The 24046-nt window shown below is 46.3% G+C and overlaps 13 non-coding genes and 2 pseudogenes across 13 annotated transcripts; all 15 read left to right on the plus strand.

Annotated features, from left to right (window-relative positions):
• The first annotated feature begins 1060 nt into the window (after positions 1-1060).
• On the plus strand, positions 1061-1251 carry LOC142270819 (U2 spliceosomal RNA). The gene has a single exon (XR_012736036.1). It is a non-coding gene; the product is annotated as a U2 spliceosomal RNA (small nuclear RNA).
• Positions 1252-2638: 1387 nt separating this feature from the next.
• LOC142270821 (U2 spliceosomal RNA) lies at positions 2639-2829 on the plus strand. The gene has a single exon (XR_012736037.1). It is a non-coding gene; the product is annotated as a U2 spliceosomal RNA (small nuclear RNA).
• Positions 2830-4216: 1387 nt separating this feature from the next.
• LOC142270822 (U2 spliceosomal RNA) lies at positions 4217-4407 on the plus strand. Its single transcript, XR_012736038.1, has one exon. It is a non-coding gene; the product is annotated as a U2 spliceosomal RNA (small nuclear RNA).
• Positions 4408-5794: 1387 nt separating this feature from the next.
• Positions 5795-5985, plus strand: LOC142270823 (U2 spliceosomal RNA). Its single transcript, XR_012736039.1, has one exon. It is a non-coding gene; the product is annotated as a U2 spliceosomal RNA (small nuclear RNA).
• A 1387-nt stretch (positions 5986-7372) lies between these two features.
• Positions 7373-7563, plus strand: LOC142270824 (U2 spliceosomal RNA). Its single transcript, XR_012736040.1, has one exon. It is a non-coding gene; the product is annotated as a U2 spliceosomal RNA (small nuclear RNA).
• Positions 7564-9126: 1563 nt separating this feature from the next.
• Positions 9127-9327, plus strand: LOC142270799 (U2 spliceosomal RNA; annotated as a pseudogene).
• Positions 9328-10890: 1563 nt separating this feature from the next.
• Positions 10891-11091, plus strand: LOC142270800 (U2 spliceosomal RNA; annotated as a pseudogene).
• A 1387-nt stretch (positions 11092-12478) lies between these two features.
• On the plus strand, positions 12479-12669 carry LOC142270826 (U2 spliceosomal RNA). The gene has a single exon (XR_012736042.1). It is a non-coding gene; the product is annotated as a U2 spliceosomal RNA (small nuclear RNA).
• A 1387-nt stretch (positions 12670-14056) lies between these two features.
• Positions 14057-14247, plus strand: LOC142270827 (U2 spliceosomal RNA). The gene has a single exon (XR_012736043.1). It is a non-coding gene; the product is annotated as a U2 spliceosomal RNA (small nuclear RNA).
• A 1387-nt stretch (positions 14248-15634) lies between these two features.
• Positions 15635-15825, plus strand: LOC142270828 (U2 spliceosomal RNA). The gene has a single exon (XR_012736044.1). It is a non-coding gene; the product is annotated as a U2 spliceosomal RNA (small nuclear RNA).
• A 1387-nt stretch (positions 15826-17212) lies between these two features.
• LOC142270829 (U2 spliceosomal RNA) lies at positions 17213-17403 on the plus strand. The gene has a single exon (XR_012736045.1). It is a non-coding gene; the product is annotated as a U2 spliceosomal RNA (small nuclear RNA).
• A 1387-nt stretch (positions 17404-18790) lies between these two features.
• LOC142270830 (U2 spliceosomal RNA) lies at positions 18791-18981 on the plus strand. The gene has a single exon (XR_012736046.1). It is a non-coding gene; the product is annotated as a U2 spliceosomal RNA (small nuclear RNA).
• Positions 18982-20368: 1387 nt separating this feature from the next.
• Positions 20369-20559, plus strand: LOC142270832 (U2 spliceosomal RNA). The gene has a single exon (XR_012736047.1). It is a non-coding gene; the product is annotated as a U2 spliceosomal RNA (small nuclear RNA).
• Positions 20560-21946: 1387 nt separating this feature from the next.
• LOC142270833 (U2 spliceosomal RNA) lies at positions 21947-22137 on the plus strand. The gene has a single exon (XR_012736048.1). It is a non-coding gene; the product is annotated as a U2 spliceosomal RNA (small nuclear RNA).
• Positions 22138-23524: 1387 nt separating this feature from the next.
• On the plus strand, positions 23525-23715 carry LOC142270847 (U2 spliceosomal RNA). Its single transcript, XR_012736061.1, has one exon. It is a non-coding gene; the product is annotated as a U2 spliceosomal RNA (small nuclear RNA).
• The last annotated feature ends 331 nt before the right edge of the window (positions 23716-24046 follow it).

Genomic DNA, 24046 nt, shown 5'->3' on the forward strand with positions numbered 1-24046 from the left:
CATCTAGAATTGGCATCTGGTGCGATCTCTCCGCTTCCACTCCAAAGAAAGTTACCTGTTTATTCCTATCATGCATTGGTTTTTGGGGTTTTCTTTGAGTAATGATGATCTCTTTAGTAGTCTGTTGGCGCCCTCTCCTGGAGGAATAGTTTGCTTGCTCTTGGACATTCTAAAAGAGAGGTCATGATAGACATTGAGCTTCTGAGCTCAATTGGGGACAGTCATGGGTGATGAATGTTTGCAACCTACTGCGAAGCCTCATACCGCAATATAAGGAACGTCAAATACTAAGAAAGGGCGGCCTATGAAAGAATTACTACTTTCAATAAGTACACTTAAACGGCTAATTGGGAATAGAAAAACTGTAAAAAGCCCTCTGAGAAAGCCCCCCTCTAACCTTTGATAGTAAGCTTTTCTGTAGTCTGCCTGTTGATGTATTTTCCGTTTGAACTGTGCACAACATGAAGAGACGGAACACTGGCGGCTTGTCACAATGCCCCCCGATGACATCACAATAGCGCTGCTGCCTAGAAAACAAGCTGCGCAGAAGAAGTTGTTCTTTGGGTGGGAGGGTGGGCTAGTGGAAGGAGGGGGCAATCTCTTTTTTTCCCGGGTGGTAGGGGGATGACAGGAGAAGGGAAGCGGGTGGTGAGAAAGGTACAGAGGGCAGGGTTTGGGGGCTGGGAAGGAAAGGGAAAAGATTAGGGTTTGGGGATGATGAAAGGGCTTTCTACGGGTAAGGATGGCAAAGGGTGGCAGTGACGGAAAGTCAGGCAACCTGTCCTGTCCGTCTTTTTGTATCGTGAATTGGAAAGACTGCAAGGGGGAGGGGAGTTGCTTGCGCCCTAAAGGAGGAGTTATTCAGATTCATTGCAGTGGGCGGCGGCTGCAAAACGCACCATTCTTCTTGTTTTGGCTCTGCAAAGCAGCCTTTTCAAGGGTTGGCTTGGGTGACAAAATGTCTTGTGTAGGCGTGGGTTTGTCTCCCTCTCGCTCTCTCTCCCTAAGATGTGTCCGGCATAGGCCAGGGTGCCACTCGAGGCCCAAACCAATTCTGGTTATCGCTTCTCGGCCTTTTGGCTAAGATCAAGTGTAGTATCTGTTCTTATCAGTTTAATATCTGATACGTCCCCTATCTGGGGACCATATATTAAATGGATTTTTAGAACAGGGAGATGGAAAAAGAGCTTGCTCTGTCCACTCCACGCATTGACCTGGTATTGCAGTACCTCCAGGAACGGTGCACCCCTTCTTAACCCAGTTTCCAAAAGCAGAACTCAATTCACCTGATTCATATTAGCCCGATTTAATGAATTGGAAGAAAGCATACGTCTTCATATGCACCTCAATTTGGCCCATTCACTTTTCACACTTCCTCCTTTTGTTTTTTATCTTTCACACTTTTGACTTTCTTTATTCATCCAAATAGCAAACTCATCACCACTCAACCTGACCAACTCGGCTATGTCCCCGTGCTGCAGTTCTCTGTCTTATCTAGATCATTTGCAATTGAATGGAATAGATCCCTTTTGGACAAAGTGGATTCACCTGCTGCTGCAGTGACCACAGGTGTGATAACATCTAGAATTGGCATCTGGTGCGATCTCTCCGCTTCCACTCCAAAGAAAGTTACCTGTTTATTCCTATCATGCATTGGTTTTTGGGGTTTTCTTTGAGTAATGATGATCTCTTTAGTAGTCTGTTGGCGCCCTCTCCTGGAGGAATAGTTTGCTTGCTCTTGGACATTCTAAAAGAGAGGTCATGATAGACATTGAGCTTCTGAGCTCAATTGGGGACAGTCATGGGTGATGAATGTTTGCAACCTACTGCGAAGCCTCATACCGCAATATAAGGAACGTCAAATACTAAGAAAGGGCGGCCTATGAAAGAATTACTACTTTCAATAAGTACACTTAAACGGCTAATTGGGAATAGAAAAACTGTAAAAAGCCCTCTGAGAAAGCCCCCCTCTAACCTTTGATAGTAAGCTTTTCTGTAGTCTGCCTGTTGATGTATTTTCCGTTTGAACTGTGCACAACATGAAGAGACGGAACACTGGCGGCTTGTCACAATGCCCCCCGATGACATCACAATAGCGCTGCTGCCTAGAAAACAAGCTGCGCAGAAGAAGTTGTTCTTTGGGTGGGAGGGTGGGCTAGTGGAAGGAGGGGGCAATCTCTTTTTTTCCCGGGTGGTAGGGGGATGACAGGAGAAGGGAAGCGGGTGGTGAGAAAGGTACAGAGGGCAGGGTTTGGGGGCTGGGAAGGAAAGGGAAAAGATTAGGGTTTGGGGATGATGAAAGGGCTTTCTACGGGTAAGGATGGCAAAGGGTGGCAGTGACGGAAAGTCAGGCAACCTGTCCTGTCCGTCTTTTTGTATCGTGAATTGGAAAGACTGCAAGGGGGAGGGGAGTTGCTTGCGCCCTAAAGGAGGAGTTATTCAGATTCATTGCAGTGGGCGGCGGCTGCAAAACGCACCATTCTTCTTGTTTTGGCTCTGCAAAGCAGCCTTTTCAAGGGTTGGCTTGGGTGACAAAATGTCTTGTGTAGGCGTGGGTTTGTCTCCCTCTCGCTCTCTCTCCCTAAGATGTGTCCGGCATAGGCCAGGGTGCCACTCGAGGCCCAAACCAATTCTGGTTATCGCTTCTCGGCCTTTTGGCTAAGATCAAGTGTAGTATCTGTTCTTATCAGTTTAATATCTGATACGTCCCCTATCTGGGGACCATATATTAAATGGATTTTTAGAACAGGGAGATGGAAAAAGAGCTTGCTCTGTCCACTCCACGCATTGACCTGGTATTGCAGTACCTCCAGGAACGGTGCACCCCTTCTTAACCCAGTTTCCAAAAGCAGAACTCAATTCACCTGATTCATATTAGCCCGATTTAATGAATTGGAAGAAAGCATACGTCTTCATATGCACCTCAATTTGGCCCATTCACTTTTCACACTTCCTCCTTTTGTTTTTTATCTTTCACACTTTTGACTTTCTTTATTCATCCAAATAGCAAACTCATCACCACTCAACCTGACCAACTCGGCTATGTCCCCGTGCTGCAGTTCTCTGTCTTATCTAGATCATTTGCAATTGAATGGAATAGATCCCTTTTGGACAAAGTGGATTCACCTGCTGCTGCAGTGACCACAGGTGTGATAACATCTAGAATTGGCATCTGGTGCGATCTCTCCGCTTCCACTCCAAAGAAAGTTACCTGTTTATTCCTATCATGCATTGGTTTTTGGGGTTTTCTTTGAGTAATGATGATCTCTTTAGTAGTCTGTTGGCGCCCTCTCCTGGAGGAATAGTTTGCTTGCTCTTGGACATTCTAAAAGAGAGGTCATGATAGACATTGAGCTTCTGAGCTCAATTGGGGACAGTCATGGGTGATGAATGTTTGCAACCTACTGCGAAGCCTCATACCGCAATATAAGGAACGTCAAATACTAAGAAAGGGCGGCCTATGAAAGAATTACTACTTTCAATAAGTACACTTAAACGGCTAATTGGGAATAGAAAAACTGTAAAAAGCCCTCTGAGAAAGCCCCCCTCTAACCTTTGATAGTAAGCTTTTCTGTAGTCTGCCTGTTGATGTATTTTCCGTTTGAACTGTGCACAACATGAAGAGACGGAACACTGGCGGCTTGTCACAATGCCCCCCGATGACATCACAATAGCGCTGCTGCCTAGAAAACAAGCTGCGCAGAAGAAGTTGTTCTTTGGGTGGGAGGGTGGGCTAGTGGAAGGAGGGGGCAATCTCTTTTTTTCCCGGGTGGTAGGGGGATGACAGGAGAAGGGAAGCGGGTGGTGAGAAAGGTACAGAGGGCAGGGTTTGGGGGCTGGGAAGGAAAGGGAAAAGATTAGGGTTTGGGGATGATGAAAGGGCTTTCTACGGGTAAGGATGGCAAAGGGTGGCAGTGACGGAAAGTCAGGCAACCTGTCCTGTCCGTCTTTTTGTATCGTGAATTGGAAAGACTGCAAGGGGGAGGGGAGTTGCTTGCGCCCTAAAGGAGGAGTTATTCAGATTCATTGCAGTGGGCGGCGGCTGCAAAACGCACCATTCTTCTTGTTTTGGCTCTGCAAAGCAGCCTTTTCAAGGGTTGGCTTGGGTGACAAAATGTCTTGTGTAGGCGTGGGTTTGTCTCCCTCTCGCTCTCTCTCCCTAAGATGTGTCCGGCATAGGCCAGGGTGCCACTCGAGGCCCAAACCAATTCTGGTTATCGCTTCTCGGCCTTTTGGCTAAGATCAAGTGTAGTATCTGTTCTTATCAGTTTAATATCTGATACGTCCCCTATCTGGGGACCATATATTAAATGGATTTTTAGAACAGGGAGATGGAAAAAGAGCTTGCTCTGTCCACTCCACGCATTGACCTGGTATTGCAGTACCTCCAGGAACGGTGCACCCCTTCTTAACCCAGTTTCCAAAAGCAGAACTCAATTCACCTGATTCATATTAGCCCGATTTAATGAATTGGAAGAAAGCATACGTCTTCATATGCACCTCAATTTGGCCCATTCACTTTTCACACTTCCTCCTTTTGTTTTTTATCTTTCACACTTTTGACTTTCTTTATTCATCCAAATAGCAAACTCATCACCACTCAACCTGACCAACTCGGCTATGTCCCCGTGCTGCAGTTCTCTGTCTTATCTAGATCATTTGCAATTGAATGGAATAGATCCCTTTTGGACAAAGTGGATTCACCTGCTGCTGCAGTGACCACAGGTGTGATAACATCTAGAATTGGCATCTGGTGCGATCTCTCCGCTTCCACTCCAAAGAAAGTTACCTGTTTATTCCTATCATGCATTGGTTTTTGGGGTTTTCTTTGAGTAATGATGATCTCTTTAGTAGTCTGTTGGCGCCCTCTCCTGGAGGAATAGTTTGCTTGCTCTTGGACATTCTAAAAGAGAGGTCATGATAGACATTGAGCTTCTGAGCTCAATTGGGGACAGTCATGGGTGATGAATGTTTGCAACCTACTGCGAAGCCTCATACCGCAATATAAGGAACGTCAAATACTAAGAAAGGGCGGCCTATGAAAGAATTACTACTTTCAATAAGTACACTTAAACGGCTAATTGGGAATAGAAAAACTGTAAAAAGCCCTCTGAGAAAGCCCCCCTCTAACCTTTGATAGTAAGCTTTTCTGTAGTCTGCCTGTTGATGTATTTTCCGTTTGAACTGTGCACAACATGAAGAGACGGAACACTGGCGGCTTGTCACAATGCCCCCCGATGACATCACAATAGCGCTGCTGCCTAGAAAACAAGCTGCGCAGAAGAAGTTGTTCTTTGGGTGGGAGGGTGGGCTAGTGGAAGGAGGGGGCAATCTCTTTTTTTCCCGGGTGGTAGGGGGATGACAGGAGAAGGGAAGCGGGTGGTGAGAAAGGTACAGAGGGCAGGGTTTGGGGGCTGGGAAGGAAAGGGAAAAGATTAGGGTTTGGGGATGATGAAAGGGCTTTCTACGGGTAAGGATGGCAAAGGGTGGCAGTGACGGAAAGTCAGGCAACCTGTCCTGTCCGTCTTTTTGTATCGTGAATTGGAAAGACTGCAAGGGGGAGGGGAGTTGCTTGCGCCCTAAAGGAGGAGTTATTCAGATTCATTGCAGTGGGCGGCGGCTGCAAAACGCACCATTCTTCTTGTTTTGGCTCTGCAAAGCAGCCTTTTCAAGGGTTGGCTTGGGTGACAAAATGTCTTGTGTAGGCGTGGGTTTGTCTCCCTCTCGCTCTCTCTCCCTAAGATGTGTCCGGCATAGGCCAGGGTGCCACTCGAGGCCCAAACCAATTCTGGTTATCGCTTCTCGGCCTTTTGGCTAAGATCAAGTGTAGTATCTGTTCTTATCAGTTTAATATCTGATACGTCCCCTATCTGGGGACCATATATTAAATGGATTTTTAGAACAGGGAGATGGAAAAAGAGCTTGCTCTGTCCACTCCACGCATTGACCTGGTATTGCAGTACCTCCAGGAACGGTGCACCCCTTCTTAACCCAGTTTCCAAAAGCAGAACTCAATTCACCTGATTCATATTAGCCCGATTTAATGAATTGGAAGAAAGCATACGTCTTCATATGCACCTCAATTTGGCCCATTCACTTTTCACACTTCCTCCTTTTGTTTTTTATCTTTCACACTTTTGACTTTCTTTATTCATCCAAATAGCAAACTCATCACCACTCAACCTGACCAACTCGGCTATGTCCCCGTGCTGCAGTTCTCTGTCTTATCTAGATCATTTGCAATTGAATGGAATAGATCCCTTTTGGACAAAGTGGATTCACCTGCTGCTGCAGTGACCACAGGTGTGATAACATCTAGAATTGGCATCTGGTGCGATCTCTCCGCTTCCACTCCAAAGAAAGTTACCTGTTTATTCCTATCATGCATTGGTTTTTGGGGTTTTCTTTGAGTAATGATGATCTCTTTAGTAGTCTGTTGGCGCCCTCTCCTGGAGGAATAGTTTGCTTGCTCTTGGACATTCTAAAAGAGAGGTCATGATAGACATTGAGCTTCTGAGCTCAATTGGGGACAGTCATGGGTGATGAATGTTTGCAACCTACTGCGAAGCCTCATACCGCAATATAAGGAACGTCAAATACTAAGAAAGGGCGGCCTATGAAAGAATTACTACTTTCAATAAGTACACTTAAACGGCTAATTGGGAATAGAAAAACTGTAAAAAGCCCTCTGAGAAAGCCCCCCTCTAACCTTTGATAGTAAGCTTTTCTGTAGTCTGCCTGTTGATGTATTTTCCGTTTGAACTGTGCACAACATGAAGAGACGGAACACTGGCGGCTTGTCACAATGCCCCCCGATGACATCACAATAGCGCTGCTGCCTAGAAAACAAGCTGCGCAGAAGAAGTTGTTCTTTGGGTGGGAGGGTGGGCTAGTGGAAGGAGGGGGCAATCTCTTTTTTTCCCGGGTGGTAGGGGGATGACAGGAGAAGGGAAGCGGGTGGTGAGAAAGGTACAGAGGGCAGGGTTTGGGGGCTGGGAAGGAAAGGGAAAAGATTAGGGTTTGGGGATGATGAAAGGGCTTTCTACGGGTAAGGATGGCAAAGGGTGGCAGTGACGGAAAGTCAGGCAACCTGTCCTGTCCGTCTTTTTGTATCGTGAATTGGAAAGACTGCAAGGGGGAGGGGAGTTGCTTGCGCCCTAAAGGAGGAGTTATTCAGATTCATTGCAGTGGGCGGCGGCTGCAAAACGCACCATTCTTCTTGTTTTGGCTCTGCAAAGCAGCCTTTTCAAGGGTTGGCTTGGGTGACAAAATGTCTTGTGTAGGCGTGGGTTTGTCTCCCTCTCGCTCTCTCTCCCTAAGATGTGTCCGGCATAGGCCAGGGTGCCACTCGAGGCCCAAACCAATTCTGGTTATCGCTTCTCGGCCTTTTGGCTAAGATCAAGTGTAGTATCTGTTCTTATCAGTTTAATATCTGATACGTCCCCTATCTGGGGACCATATATTAAATGGATTTTTAGAACAGGGAGATGGAAAAAGAGCTTGCTCTGTCCACTCCACGCATTGACCTGGTATTGCAGTACCTCCAGGAACGGTGCACCCCTTCTTAACCCAGTTTCCAAAAGCAGAACTCAATTCACCTGATTCATATTAGCCCGATTTAATGAATTGGAAGAAAGCATACGTCTTCATATGCACCTCAATTTGGCCCATTCACTTTTCACACTTCCTCCTTTTGTTTTTTATCTTTCACACTTTTGACTTTCTTTATTCATCCAAATAGCAAACTCATCACCACTCAACCTGACCAACTCGGCTATGTCCCCGTGCTGCAGTTCTCTGTCTTATCTAGATCATTTGCAATTGAATGGAATAGATCCCTTTTGGACAAAGTGGATTCACCTGCTGCTGCAGTGACCACAGGTGTGATAACATCTAGAATTGGCATCTGGTGCGATCTCTCCGCTTCCACTCCAAAGAAAGTTACCTGTTTATTCCTATCATGCATTGGTTTTTGGGGTTTTCTTTGAGTAATGATGATCTCTTTAGTAGTCTGTTGGCGCCCTCTCCTGGAGGAATAGTTTGCTTGCTCTTGGACATTCTAAAAGAGAGGTCATGATAGACATTGAGCTTCTGAGCTCAATTGGGGACAGTCATGGGTGATGAATGTTTGCAACCTACTGCGAAGCCTCATACCGCAATATAAGGAACGTCAAATACTAAGAAAGGGCGGCCTATGAAAGAATTACTACTTTCAATAAGTACACTTAAACGGCTAATTGGGAATAGAAAAACTGTAAAAAGCCCTCTGAGAAAGCCCCCCTCTAACCTTTGATAGTAAGCTTTTCTGTAGTCTGCCTGTTGATGTATTTTCCGTTTGAACTGTGCACAACATGAAGAGACGGAACACTGGCGGCTTGTCACAATGCCCCCCGATGACATCACAATAGCGCTGCTGCCTAGAAAACAAGCTGCGCAGAAGAAGTTGTTCTTTGGGTGGGAGGGTGGGCTAGTGGAAGGAGGGGGCAATCTCTTTTTTTCCCGGGTGGTAGGGGGATGACAGGAGAAGGGAAGCGGGTGGTGAGAAAGGTACAGAGGGCAGGGTTTGGGGGCTGGGAAGGAAAGGGAAAAGATTAGGGTTTGGGGATGATGAAAGGGCTTTCTACGGGTAAGGATGGCAAAGGGTGGCAGTGACGGAAAGTCAGGCAACCTGTCCTGTCCGTCTTTTTGTATCGTGAATTGGAAAGACTGCAAGGGGGAGGGGAGTTGCTTGCGCCCTAAAGGAGGAGTTATTCAGATTCATTGCAGTGGGCGGCGGCTGCAAAACGCACCATTCTTCTTGTTTTGGCTCTGCAAAGCAGCCTTTTCAAGGGTTGGCTTGGGTGACAAAATGTCTTGTGTAGGCGTGGGTTTGTCTCCCTCTCGCTCTCTCTCCCTAAGATGTGTCCGGCATAGGCCAGGGTGCCACTCGAGGCCCAAACCAATTCTGGTTATCGCTTCTCGGCCTTTTGGCTAAGATCAAGTGTAGTTTGGGAGGGTACTACCTTGGTTGGTGCTGAAAGGTGCCAGGGTATTGCACAACTGCTGACCTTGGGGGAGTGTGCATCGTAGGATGTCATAGCCCTCTTGTGACGGACAGTTACCTGGGCAACGAGAGGCGGTCACTTTATTATTTTCAAACTCATCCTTCAAAAAAAAAAAAAAAAAAAAAAAAAATCTGTTCTTATCAGTTTAATATCTGATACGTCCCCTATCTGGGGACCATATATTAAATGGATTTTTAGAACAGGGAGATGGAAAAAGAGCTTGCTCTGTCCACTCCACGCATTGACCTGGTATTGCAGTACCTCCAGGAACGGTGCACCCCTTCTTAACCCAGTTTCCAAAAGCAGAACTCAATTCACCTGATTCATATTAGCCCGATTTAATGAATTGGAAGAAAGCATACGTCTTCATATGCACCTCAATTTGGCCCATTCACTTTTCACACTTCCTCCTTTTGTTTTTTATCTTTCACACTTTTGACTTTCTTTATTCATCCAAATAGCAAACTCATCACCACTCAACCTGACCAACTCGGCTATGTCCCCGTGCTGCAGTTCTCTGTCTTATCTAGATCATTTGCAATTGAATGGAATAGATCCCTTTTGGACAAAGTGGATTCACCTGCTGCTGCAGTGACCACAGGTGTGATAACATCTAGAATTGGCATCTGGTGCGATCTCTCCGCTTCCACTCCAAAGAAAGTTACCTGTTTATTCCTATCATGCATTGGTTTTTGGGGTTTTCTTTGAGTAATGATGATCTCTTTAGTAGTCTGTTGGCGCCCTCTCCTGGAGGAATAGTTTGCTTGCTCTTGGACATTCTAAAAGAGAGGTCATGATAGACATTGAGCTTCTGAGCTCAATTGGGGACAGTCATGGGTGATGAATGTTTGCAACCTACTGCGAAGCCTCATACCGCAATATAAGGAACGTCAAATACTAAGAAAGGGCGGCCTATGAAAGAATTACTACTTTCAATAAGTACACTTAAACGGCTAATTGGGAATAGAAAAACTGTAAAAAGCCCTCTGAGAAAGCCCCCCTCTAACCTTTGATAGTAAGCTTTTCTGTAGTCTGCCTGTTGATGTATTTTCCGTTTGAACTGTGCACAACATGAAGAGACGGAACACTGGCGGCTTGTCACAATGCCCCCCGATGACATCACAATAGCGCTGCTGCCTAGAAAACAAGCTGCGCAGAAGAAGTTGTTCTTTGGGTGGGAGGGTGGGCTAGTGGAAGGAGGGGGCAATCTCTTTTTTTCCCGGGTGGTAGGGGGATGACAGGAGAAGGGAAGCGGGTGGTGAGAAAGGTACAGAGGGCAGGGTTTGGGGGCTGGGAAGGAAAGGGAAAAGATTAGGGTTTGGGGATGATGAAAGGGCTTTCTACGGGTAAGGATGGCAAAGGGTGGCAGTGACGGAAAGTCAGGCAACCTGTCCTGTCCGTCTTTTTGTATCGTGAATTGGAAAGACTGCAAGGGGGAGGGGAGTTGCTTGCGCCCTAAAGGAGGAGTTATTCAGATTCATTGCAGTGGGCGGCGGCTGCAAAACGCACCATTCTTCTTGTTTTGGCTCTGCAAAGCAGCCTTTTCAAGGGTTGGCTTGGGTGACAAAATGTCTTGTGTAGGCGTGGGTTTGTCTCCCTCTCGCTCTCTCTCCCTAAGATGTGTCCGGCATAGGCCAGGGTGCCACTCGAGGCCCAAACCAATTCTGGTTATCGCTTCTCGGCCTTTTGGCTAAGATCAAGTGTAGTTTGGGAGGGTACTACCTTGGTTGGTGCTGAAAGGTGCCAGGGTATTGCACAACTGCTGACCTTGGGGGAGTGTGCATCGTAGGATGTCATAGCCCTCTTGTGACGGACAGTTACCTGGGCAACGAGAGGCGGTCACTTTATTATTTTCAAACTCATCCTTCAAAAAAAAAAAAAAAAAAAAAAAAAATCTGTTCTTATCAGTTTAATATCTGATACGTCCCCTATCTGGGGACCATATATTAAATGGATTTTTAGAACAGGGAGATGGAAAAAGAGCTTGCTCTGTCCACTCCACGCATTGACCTGGTATTGCAGTACCTCCAGGAACGGTGCACCCCTTCTTAACCCAGTTTCCAAAAGCAGAACTCAATTCACCTGATTCATATTAGCCCGATTTAATGAATTGGAAGAAAGCATACGTCTTCATATGCACCTCAATTTGGCCCATTCACTTTTCACACTTCCTCCTTTTGTTTTTTATCTTTCACACTTTTGACTTTCTTTATTCATCCAAATAGCAAACTCATCACCACTCAACCTGACCAACTCGGCTATGTCCCCGTGCTGCAGTTCTCTGTCTTATCTAGATCATTTGCAATTGAATGGAATAGATCCCTTTTGGACAAAGTGGATTCACCTGCTGCTGCAGTGACCACAGGTGTGATAACATCTAGAATTGGCATCTGGTGCGATCTCTCCGCTTCCACTCCAAAGAAAGTTACCTGTTTATTCCTATCATGCATTGGTTTTTGGGGTTTTCTTTGAGTAATGATGATCTCTTTAGTAGTCTGTTGGCGCCCTCTCCTGGAGGAATAGTTTGCTTGCTCTTGGACATTCTAAAAGAGAGGTCATGATAGACATTGAGCTTCTGAGCTCAATTGGGGACAGTCATGGGTGATGAATGTTTGCAACCTACTGCGAAGCCTCATACCGCAATATAAGGAACGTCAAATACTAAGAAAGGGCGGCCTATGAAAGAATTACTACTTTCAATAAGTACACTTAAACGGCTAATTGGGAATAGAAAAACTGTAAAAAGCCCTCTGAGAAAGCCCCCCTCTAACCTTTGATAGTAAGCTTTTCTGTAGTCTGCCTGTTGATGTATTTTCCGTTTGAACTGTGCACAACATGAAGAGACGGAACACTGGCGGCTTGTCACAATGCCCCCCGATGACATCACAATAGCGCTGCTGCCTAGAAAACAAGCTGCGCAGAAGAAGTTGTTCTTTGGGTGGGAGGGTGGGCTAGTGGAAGGAGGGGGCAATCTCTTTTTTTCCCGGGTGGTAGGGGGATGACAGGAGAAGGGAAGCGGGTGGTGAGAAAGGTACAGAGGGCAGGGTTTGGGGGCTGGGAAGGAAAGGGAAAAGATTAGGGTTTGGGGATGATGAAAGGGCTTTCTACGGGTAAGGATGGCAAAGGGTGGCAGTGACGGAAAGTCAGGCAACCTGTCCTGTCCGTCTTTTTGTATCGTGAATTGGAAAGACTGCAAGGGGGAGGGGAGTTGCTTGCGCCCTAAAGGAGGAGTTATTCAGATTCATTGCAGTGGGCGGCGGCTGCAAAACGCACCATTCTTCTTGTTTTGGCTCTGCAAAGCAGCCTTTTCAAGGGTTGGCTTGGGTGACAAAATGTCTTGTGTAGGCGTGGGTTTGTCTCCCTCTCGCTCTCTCTCCCTAAGATGTGTCCGGCATAGGCCAGGGTGCCACTCGAGGCCCAAACCAATTCTGGTTATCGCTTCTCGGCCTTTTGGCTAAGATCAAGTGTAGTATCTGTTCTTATCAGTTTAATATCTGATACGTCCCCTATCTGGGGACCATATATTAAATGGATTTTTAGAACAGGGAGATGGAAAAAGAGCTTGCTCTGTCCACTCCACGCATTGACCTGGTATTGCAGTACCTCCAGGAACGGTGCACCCCTTCTTAACCCAGTTTCCAAAAGCAGAACTCAATTCACCTGATTCATATTAGCCCGATTTAATGAATTGGAAGAAAGCATACGTCTTCATATGCACCTCAATTTGGCCCATTCACTTTTCACACTTCCTCCTTTTGTTTTTTATCTTTCACACTTTTGACTTTCTTTATTCATCCAAATAGCAAACTCATCACCACTCAACCTGACCAACTCGGCTATGTCCCCGTGCTGCAGTTCTCTGTCTTATCTAGATCATTTGCAATTGAATGGAATAGATCCCTTTTGGACAAAGTGGATTCACCTGCTGCTGCAGTGACCACAGGTGTGATAACATCTAGAATTGGCATCTGGTGCGATCTCTCCGCTTCCACTCCAAAGAAAGTTACCTGTTTATTCCTATCATGCATTGGTTTTTGGGGTTTTCTTTGAGTAATGATGATCTCTTTAGTAGTCTGTTGGCGCCCTCTCCTGGAGGAATAGTTTGCTTGCTCTTGGACATTCTAAAAGAGAGGTCATGATAGACATTGAGCTTCTGAGCTCAATTGGGGACAGTCATGGGTGATGAATGTTTGCAACCTACTGCGAAGCCTCATACCGCAATATAAGGAACGTCAAATACTAAGAAAGGGCGGCCTATGAAAGAATTACTACTTTCAATAAGTACACTTAAACGGCTAATTGGGAATAGAAAAACTGTAAAAAGCCCTCTGAGAAAGCCCCCCTCTAACCTTTGATAGTAAGCTTTTCTGTAGTCTGCCTGTTGATGTATTTTCCGTTTGAACTGTGCACAACATGAAGAGACGGAACACTGGCGGCTTGTCACAATGCCCCCCGATGACATCACAATAGCGCTGCTGCCTAGAAAACAAGCTGCGCAGAAGAAGTTGTTCTTTGGGTGGGAGGGTGGGCTAGTGGAAGGAGGGGGCAATCTCTTTTTTTCCCGGGTGGTAGGGGGATGACAGGAGAAGGGAAGCGGGTGGTGAGAAAGGTACAGAGGGCAGGGTTTGGGGGCTGGGAAGGAAAGGGAAAAGATTAGGGTTTGGGGATGATGAAAGGGCTTTCTACGGGTAAGGATGGCAAAGGGTGGCAGTGACGGAAAGTCAGGCAACCTGTCCTGTCCGTCTTTTTGTATCGTGAATTGGAAAGACTGCAAGGGGGAGGGGAGTTGCTTGCGCCCTAAAGGAGGAGTTATTCAGATTCATTGCAGTGGGCGGCGGCTGCAAAACGCACCATTCTTCTTGTTTTGGCTCTGCAAAGCAGCCTTTTCAAGGGTTGGCTTGGGTGACAAAATGTCTTGTGTAGGCGTGGGTTTGTCTCCCTCTCGCTCTCTCTCCCTAAGATGTGTCCGGCATAGGCCAGGGTGCCACTCGAGGCCCAAACCAATTCTGGTTATCGCTTCTCGGCCTTTTGGCTAAGATCAAGTGTAGTATCTGTTCTTATCAGTTTAATATCTGATACGTCCCCTATCTGGGGACCATATATTAAATGGATTTTTAGAACAGGGAGATGGAAAAAGAGCTTGCTCTGTCCACTCCACGCATTGACCTGGTATTGCAGTACCTCCAGGAACGGTGCACCCCTTCTTAACCCAGTTTCCAAAAGCAGAACTCAATTCACCTGATTCATATTAGCCCGATTTAATGAATTGGAAGAAAGCATACGTCTTCATATGCACCTCAATTTGGCCCATTCACTTTTCACACTTCCTCCTTTTGTTTTTTATCTTTCACACTTTTGACTTTCTTTATTCATCCAAATAGCAAACTCATCACCACTCAACCTGACCAACTCGGCTATGTCCCCGTGCTGCAGTTCTCTGTCTTATCTAGATCATTTGCAATTGAATGGAATAGATCCCTTTTGGACAAAGTGGATTCACCTGCTGCTGCAGTGACCACAGGTGTGATAACATCTAGAATTGGCATCTGGTGCGATCTCTCCGCTTCCACTCCAAAGAAAGTTACCTGTTTATTCCTATCATGCATTGGTTTTTGGGGTTTTCTTTGAGTAATGATGATCTCTTTAGTAGTCTGTTGGCGCCCTCTCCTGGAGGAATAGTTTGCTTGCTCTTGGACATTCTAAAAGAGAGGTCATGATAGACATTGAGCTTCTGAGCTCAATTGGGGACAGTCATGGGTGATGAATGTTTGCAACCTACTGCGAAGCCTCATACCGCAATATAAGGAACGTCAAATACTAAGAAAGGGCGGCCTATGAAAGAATTACTACTTTCAATAAGTACACTTAAACGGCTAATTGGGAATAGAAAAACTGTAAAAAGCCCTCTGAGAAAGCCCCCCTCTAACCTTTGATAGTAAGCTTTTCTGTAGTCTGCCTGTTGATGTATTTTCCGTTTGAACTGTGCACAACATGAAGAGACGGAACACTGGCGGCTTGTCACAATGCCCCCCGATGACATCACAATAGCGCTGCTGCCTAGAAAACAAGCTGCGCAGAAGAAGTTGTTCTTTGGGTGGGAGGGTGGGCTAGTGGAAGGAGGGGGCAATCTCTTTTTTTCCCGGGTGGTAGGGGGATGACAGGAGAAGGGAAGCGGGTGGTGAGAAAGGTACAGAGGGCAGGGTTTGGGGGCTGGGAAGGAAAGGGAAAAGATTAGGGTTTGGGGATGATGAAAGGGCTTTCTACGGGTAAGGATGGCAAAGGGTGGCAGTGACGGAAAGTCAGGCAACCTGTCCTGTCCGTCTTTTTGTATCGTGAATTGGAAAGACTGCAAGGGGGAGGGGAGTTGCTTGCGCCCTAAAGGAGGAGTTATTCAGATTCATTGCAGTGGGCGGCGGCTGCAAAACGCACCATTCTTCTTGTTTTGGCTCTGCAAAGCAGCCTTTTCAAGGGTTGGCTTGGGTGACAAAATGTCTTGTGTAGGCGTGGGTTTGTCTCCCTCTCGCTCTCTCTCCCTAAGATGTGTCCGGCATAGGCCAGGGTGCCACTCGAGGCCCAAACCAATTCTGGTTATCGCTTCTCGGCCTTTTGGCTAAGATCAAGTGTAGTATCTGTTCTTATCAGTTTAATATCTGATACGTCCCCTATCTGGGGACCATATATTAAATGGATTTTTAGAACAGGGAGATGGAAAAAGAGCTTGCTCTGTCCACTCCACGCATTGACCTGGTATTGCAGTACCTCCAGGAACGGTGCACCCCTTCTTAACCCAGTTTCCAAAAGCAGAACTCAATTCACCTGATTCATATTAGCCCGATTTAATGAATTGGAAGAAAGCATACGTCTTCATATGCACCTCAATTTGGCCCATTCACTTTTCACACTTCCTCCTTTTGTTTTTTATCTTTCACACTTTTGACTTTCTTTATTCATCCAAATAGCAAACTCATCACCACTCAACCTGACCAACTCGGCTATGTCCCCGTGCTGCAGTTCTCTGTCTTATCTAGATCATTTGCAATTGAATGGAATAGATCCCTTTTGGACAAAGTGGATTCACCTGCTGCTGCAGTGACCACAGGTGTGATAACATCTAGAATTGGCATCTGGTGCGATCTCTCCGCTTCCACTCCAAAGAAAGTTACCTGTTTATTCCTATCATGCATTGGTTTTTGGGGTTTTCTTTGAGTAATGATGATCTCTTTAGTAGTCTGTTGGCGCCCTCTCCTGGAGGAATAGTTTGCTTGCTCTTGGACATTCTAAAAGAGAGGTCATGATAGACATTGAGCTTCTGAGCTCAATTGGGGACAGTCATGGGTGATGAATGTTTGCAACCTACTGCGAAGCCTCATACCGCAATATAAGGAACGTCAAATACTAAGAAAGGGCGGCCTATGAAAGAATTACTACTTTCAATAAGTACACTTAAACGGCTAATTGGGAATAGAAAAACTGTAAAAAGCCCTCTGAGAAAGCCCCCCTCTAACCTTTGATAGTAAGCTTTTCTGTAGTCTGCCTGTTGATGTATTTTCCGTTTGAACTGTGCACAACATGAAGAGACGGAACACTGGCGGCTTGTCACAATGCCCCCCGATGACATCACAATAGCGCTGCTGCCTAGAAAACAAGCTGCGCAGAAGAAGTTGTTCTTTGGGTGGGAGGGTGGGCTAGTGGAAGGAGGGGGCAATCTCTTTTTTTCCCGGGTGGTAGGGGGATGACAGGAGAAGGGAAGCGGGTGGTGAGAAAGGTACAGAGGGCAGGGTTTGGGGGCTGGGAAGGAAAGGGAAAAGATTAGGGTTTGGGGATGATGAAAGGGCTTTCTACGGGTAAGGATGGCAAAGGGTGGCAGTGACGGAAAGTCAGGCAACCTGTCCTGTCCGTCTTTTTGTATCGTGAATTGGAAAGACTGCAAGGGGGAGGGGAGTTGCTTGCGCCCTAAAGGAGGAGTTATTCAGATTCATTGCAGTGGGCGGCGGCTGCAAAACGCACCATTCTTCTTGTTTTGGCTCTGCAAAGCAGCCTTTTCAAGGGTTGGCTTGGGTGACAAAATGTCTTGTGTAGGCGTGGGTTTGTCTCCCTCTCGCTCTCTCTCCCTAAGATGTGTCCGGCATAGGCCAGGGTGCCACTCGAGGCCCAAACCAATTCTGGTTATCGCTTCTCGGCCTTTTGGCTAAGATCAAGTGTAGTATCTGTTCTTATCAGTTTAATATCTGATACGTCCCCTATCTGGGGACCATATATTAAATGGATTTTTAGAACAGGGAGATGGAAAAAGAGCTTGCTCTGTCCACTCCACGCATTGACCTGGTATTGCAGTACCTCCAGGAACGGTGCACCCCTTCTTAACCCAGTTTCCAAAAGCAGAACTCAATTCACCTGATTCATATTAGCCCGATTTAATGAATTGGAAGAAAGCATACGTCTTCATATGCACCTCAATTTGGCCCATTCACTTTTCACACTTCCTCCTTTTGTTTTTTATCTTTCACACTTTTGACTTTCTTTATTCATCCAAATAGCAAACTCATCACCACTCAACCTGACCAACTCGGCTATGTCCCCGTGCTGCAGTTCTCTGTCTTATCTAGATCATTTGCAATTGAATGGAATAGATCCCTTTTGGACAAAGTGGATTCACCTGCTGCTGCAGTGACCACAGGTGTGATAACATCTAGAATTGGCATCTGGTGCGATCTCTCCGCTTCCACTCCAAAGAAAGTTACCTGTTTATTCCTATCATGCATTGGTTTTTGGGGTTTTCTTTGAGTAATGATGATCTCTTTAGTAGTCTGTTGGCGCCCTCTCCTGGAGGAATAGTTTGCTTGCTCTTGGACATTCTAAAAGAGAGGTCATGATAGACATTGAGCTTCTGAGCTCAATTGGGGACAGTCATGGGTGATGAATGTTTGCAACCTACTGCGAAGCCTCATACCGCAATATAAGGAACGTCAAATACTAAGAAAGGGCGGCCTATGAAAGAATTACTACTTTCAATAAGTACACTTAAACGGCTAATTGGGAATAGAAAAACTGTAAAAAGCCCTCTGAGAAAGCCCCCCTCTAACCTTTGATAGTAAGCTTTTCTGTAGTCTGCCTGTTGATGTATTTTCCGTTTGAACTGTGCACAACATGAAGAGACGGAACACTGGCGGCTTGTCACAATGCCCCCCGATGACATCACAATAGCGCTGCTGCCTAGAAAACAAGCTGCGCAGAAGAAGTTGTTCTTTGGGTGGGAGGGTGGGCTAGTGGAAGGAGGGGGCAATCTCTTTTTTTCCCGGGTGGTAGGGGGATGACAGGAGAAGGGAAGCGGGTGGTGAGAAAGGTACAGAGGGCAGGGTTTGGGGGCTGGGAAGGAAAGGGAAAAGATTAGGGTTTGGGGATGATGAAAGGGCTTTCTACGGGTAAGGATGGCAAAGGGTGGCAGTGACGGAAAGTCAGGCAACCTGTCCTGTCCGTCTTTTTGTATCGTGAATTGGAAAGACTGCAAGGGGGAGGGGAGTTGCTTGCGCCCTAAAGGAGGAGTTATTCAGATTCATTGCAGTGGGCGGCGGCTGCAAAACGCACCATTCTTCTTGTTTTGGCTCTGCAAAGCAGCCTTTTCAAGGGTTGGCTTGGGTGACAAAATGTCTTGTGTAGGCGTGGGTTTGTCTCCCTCTCGCTCTCTCTCCCTAAGATGTGTCCGGCATAGGCCAGGGTGCCACTCGAGGCCCAAACCAATTCTGGTTATCGCTTCTCGGCCTTTTGGCTAAGATCAAGTGTAGTATCTGTTCTTATCAGTTTAATATCTGATACGTCCCCTATCTGGGGACCATATATTAAATGGATTTTTAGAACAGGGAGATGGAAAAAGAGCTTGCTCTGTCCACTCCACGCATTGACCTGGTATTGCAGTACCTCCAGGAACGGTGCACCCCTTCTTAACCCAGTTTCCAAAAGCAGAACTCAATTCACCTGATTCATATTAGCCCGATTTAATGAATTGGAAGAAAGCATACGTCTTCATATGCACCTCAATTTGGCCCATTCACTTTTCACACTTCCTCCTTTTGTTTTTTATCTTTCACACTTTTGACTTTCTTTATTCATCCAAATAGCAAACTCATCACCACTCAACCTGACCAACTCGGCTATGTCCCCGTGCTGCAGTTCTCTGTCTTATCTAGATCATTTGCAATTGAATGGAATAGATCCCTTTTGGACAAAGTGGATTCACCTGCTGCTGCAGTGACCACAGGTGTGATAACATCTAGAATTGGCATCTGGTGCGATCTCTCCGCTTCCACTCCAAAGAAAGTTACCTGTTTATTCCTATCATGCATTGGTTTTTGGGGTTTTCTTTGAGTAATGATGATCTCTTTAGTAGTCTGTTGGCGCCCTCTCCTGGAGGAATAGTTTGCTTGCTCTTGGACATTCTAAAAGAGAGGTCATGATAGACATTGAGCTTCTGAGCTCAATTGGGGACAGTCATGGGTGATGAATGTTTGCAACCTACTGCGAAGCCTCATACCGCAATATAAGGAACGTCAAATACTAAGAAAGGGCGGCCTATGAAAGAATTACTACTTTCAATAAGTACACTTAAACGGCTAATTGGGAATAGAAAAACTGTAAAAAGCCCTCTGAGAAAGCCCCCCTCTAACCTTTGATAGTAAGCTTTTCTGTAGTCTGCCTGTTGATGTATTTTCCGTTTGAACTGTGCACAACATGAAGAGACGGAACACTGGCGGCTTGTCACAATGCCCCCCGATGACATCACAATAGCGCTGCTGCCTAGAAAACAAGCTGCGCAGAAGAAGTTGTTCTTTGGGTGGGAGGGTGGGCTAGTGGAAGGAGGGGGCAATCTCTTTTTTTCCCGGGTGGTAGGGGGATGACAGGAGAAGGGAAGCGGGTGGTGAGAAAGGTACAGAGGGCAGGGTTTGGGGGCTGGGAAGGAAAGGGAAAAGATTAGGGTTTGGGGATGATGAAAGGGCTTTCTACGGGTAAGGATGGCAAAGGGTGGCAGTGACGGAAAGTCAGGCAACCTGTCCTGTCCGTCTTTTTGTATCGTGAATTGGAAAGACTGCAAGGGGGAGGGGAGTTGCTTGCGCCCTAAAGGAGGAGTTATTCAGATTCATTGCAGTGGGCGGCGGCTGCAAAACGCACCATTCTTCTTGTTTTGGCTCTGCAAAGCAGCCTTTTCAAGGGTTGGCTTGGGTGACAAAATGTCTTGTGTAGGCGTGGGTTTGTCTCCCTCTCGCTCTCTCTCCCTAAGATGTGTCCGGCATAGGCCAGGGTGCCACTCGAGGCCCAAACCAATTCTGGTTATCGCTTCTCGGCCTTTTGGCTAAGATCAAGTGTAGTATCTGTTCTTATCAGTTTAATATCTGATACGTCCCCTATCTGGGGACCATATATTAAATGGATTTTTAGAACAGGGAGATGGAAAAAGAGCTTGCTCTGTCCACTCCACGCATTGACCTGGTATTGCAGTACCTCCAGGAACGGTGCACCCCTTCTTAACCCAGTTTCCAAAAGCAGAACTCAATTCACCTGATTCATATTAGCCCGATTTAATGAATTGGAAGAAAGCATACGTCTTCATATGCACCTCAATTTGGCCCATTTACTTTTCACACTTCCTCCTTTTGTTTTTTATCTTTCACACTTTTGACTTTCTTTATTCATCCAAATAGCAAACTCATCACCACTCAACCTGACCAACTCGGCTATGTCCCCGTGCTGCAGTTCTCTGTCTTATCTAGATCATTTGCAATTGAATGGAATAGATCCCTTTTGGACAAAGTGGATTCACCTGCTGCTGCAGTGACCACAGGTGTGATAACATCTAGAATTGGCATCTGGTGCGATCTCTCCGCTTCCACTCCAAAGAAAGTTACCTGTTTATTCCTATCATGCATTGGTTTTTGGGGTTTTCTTTGAGTAATGATGATCTCTTTAGTAGTCTGTTGGCGCCCTCTCCTGGAGGAATAGTTTGCTTGCTCTTGGACATTCTAAAAGAGAGGTCATGATAGACATTGAGCTTCTGAGCTCAATTGGGGACAGTCATGGGTGATGAATGTTTGCAACCTACTGCGAAGCCTCATACCGCAATATAAGGAACGTCAAATACTAAGAAAGGGCGGCCTATGAAAGAATTACTACTTTCAATAAGTACACTTAAACGGCTAATTGGGAATAGAAAAACTGTAAAAAGCCCTCTGAGAAAGCCCCCCTCTAACCTTTGATAGTAAGCTTTTCTGTAGTCTGCCTGTTGATGTATTTTCCGTTTGAACTGTGCACAACATGAAGAGACGGAACACTGGCGGCTTGTCACAATGCCCCCCGATGACATCACAATAGCGCTGCTGCCTAGAAAACAAGCTGCGCAGAAGAAGTTGTTCTTTGGGTGGGAGGGTGGGCTAGTGGAAGGAGGGGGCAATCTCTTTTTTTCCCGGGTGGTAGGGGGATGACAGGAGAAGGGAAGCGGGTGGTGAGAAAGGTACAGAGGGCAGGGTTTGGGGGCTGGGAAGGAAAGGGAAAAGATTAGGGTTTGGGGATGATGAAAGGGCTTTCTACGGGTAAGGATGGCAAAGGGTGGCAGTGACGGAAAGTCAGGCAACCTGTCCTGTCCGTCTTTTTGTATCGTGAATTGGAAAGACTGCAAGGGGGAGGGGAGTTGCTTGCGCCCTAAAGGAGGAGTTATTCAGATTCATTGCAGTGGGCGGCGGCTGCAAAACGCACCATTCTTCTTGTTTTGGCTCTGCAAAGCAGCCTTTTCAAGGGTTGGCTTGGGTGACAAAATGTCTTGTGTAGGCGTGGGTTTGTCTCCCTCTCGCTCTCTCTCCCTAAGATGTGTCCGGCATAGGCCAGGGTGCCACTCGAGGCCCAAACCAATTCTGGTTATCGCTTCTCGGCCTTTTGGCTAAGATCAAGTGTAGTATCTGTTCTTATCAGTTTAATATCTGATACGTCCCCTATCTGGGGACCATATATTAAATGGATTTTTAGAACAGGGAGATGGAAAAAGAGCTTGCTCTGTCCACTCCACGCATTGACCTGGTATTGCAGTACCTCCAGGAACGGTGCACCCCTTCTTAACCCAGTTTCCAAAAGCAGAACTCAATTCACCTGATTCATATTAGCCCGATTTAATGAATTGGAAGAAAGCATACGTCTTCATATGCACCTCAATTTGGCCCATTCACTTTTCACACTTCCTCCTTTTGTTTTTTATCTTTCACACTTTTGACTTTCTTTATTCATCCAAATAGCAAACTCATCACCACTCAACCTGACCAACTCGGCTATGTCCCCGTGCTGCAGTTCTCTGTCTTATCTAGATCATTTGCAATTGAATGGAATAGATCCCTTTTGGACAAAGTGGATTCACCTGCTGCTGCAGTGACCACAGGTGTGATAACATCTAGAATTGGCATCTGGTGCGATCTCTCCGCTTCCACTCCAAAGAAAGTTACCTGTTTATTCCTATCATGCATTGGTTTTTGGGGTTTTCTTTGAGTAATGATGATCTCTTTAGTAGTCTGTTGGCGTCCTCTCCTGGAGGAATAGTTTGCTTGCTCTTGGACATTCTAAAAGAGAGGTCATGATAGACATTGAGCTTCTGAGCTCAATTGGGGACAGTCATGGGTGATGAATGTTTGCAACCTACTGCGAAGCCTCATACCGCAATATAAGGAACGTCAAATACTAAGAAAGGGCGGCCTATGAAAGAATTACTACTTTCAATAAGTACACTTAAACGGCTAATTGGGAATAGAAAAACTGTAAAAAGCCCTCTGAGAAAGCCCCCCTCTAACCTTTGATAGTAAGCTTTTCTGTAGTCTGCCTGTTGATGTATTTTCCGTTTGAACTGTGCACAACATGAAGAGACGGAACACTGGCGGCTTGTCACAATGCCCCCCGATGACATCACAATAGCGCTGCTGCCTAGAAAACAAGCTGCGCAGAAGAAGTTGTTCTTTGGGTGGGAGGGTGGGCTAGTGGAAGGAGGGGGCAATCTCTTTTTTTCCCGGGTGGTAGGGGGATGACAGGAGAAGGGAAGCGGGTGGTGAGAAAGGTACAGAGGGCAGGGTTTGGGGGCTGGGAAGGAAAGGGAAAAGATTAGGGTTTGGGGATGATGAAAGGGCTTTCTACGGGTAAGGATGGCAAAGGGTGGCAGTGACGGAAAGTCAGGCAACCTGTCCTGTCCGTCTTTTTGTATCGTGAATTGGAAAGACTGCAAGGGGGAGGGGAGTTGCTTGCGCCCTAAAGGAGGAGTTATTCAGATTCATTGCAGTGGGCGGCGGCTGCAAAACGCACCATTCTTCTTGTTTTGGCTCTGCAAAGCAGCCTTTTCAAGGGTTGGCTTGGGTGACAAAATGTCTTGTGTAGGCGTGGGTTTGTCTCCCTCTCGCTCTCTCTCCCTAAGATGTGTCCGGCATAGGCCAGGGTGCCACTCGAGGCCCAAACCAATTCTGGTTATCGCTTCTCGGCCTTTTGGCTAAGATCAAGTGTAGTATCTGTTCTTATCAGTTTAATATCTGATACGTCCCCTATCTGGGGACCATATATTAAATGGATTTTTAGAACAGGGAGATGGAAAAAGAGCTTGCTCTGTCCACTCCACGCATTGACCTGGTATTGCAGTACCTCCAGGAATGGTGCACCCCTTCTTAACCCAGTTTCCAAAAGCAGAACTCAATTCACCTGATTCATATTAGCCCGATTTAATGAATTGGAAGAAAGCATACGTCTTCATATGCACCTCAATTTGGCCCATTCACTTTTCACACTTCCTCCTTTTGTTTTTTATCTTTCACACTTTTGACTTTCTTTATTCATCCAAATAGCAAACTCATCACCACTCAACCTGACCAACTCGGCTATGTCCCCGTGCTGCAGTTCTCTGTCTTATCTAGATCATTTGCAATTGAATGGAATAGATCCCTTTTGGACAAAGTGGATTCACCTGCTGCTGCAGTGACCACAGGTGTGATAACATC

This window comes from Anomaloglossus baeobatrachus, unplaced genomic scaffold, assembly GCF_048569485.1.
Source record: "Anomaloglossus baeobatrachus isolate aAnoBae1 unplaced genomic scaffold, aAnoBae1.hap1 Scaffold_3322, whole genome shotgun sequence".
NCBI classification, from domain to species: domain Eukaryota; kingdom Metazoa; phylum Chordata; class Amphibia; order Anura; family Aromobatidae; genus Anomaloglossus; species Anomaloglossus baeobatrachus.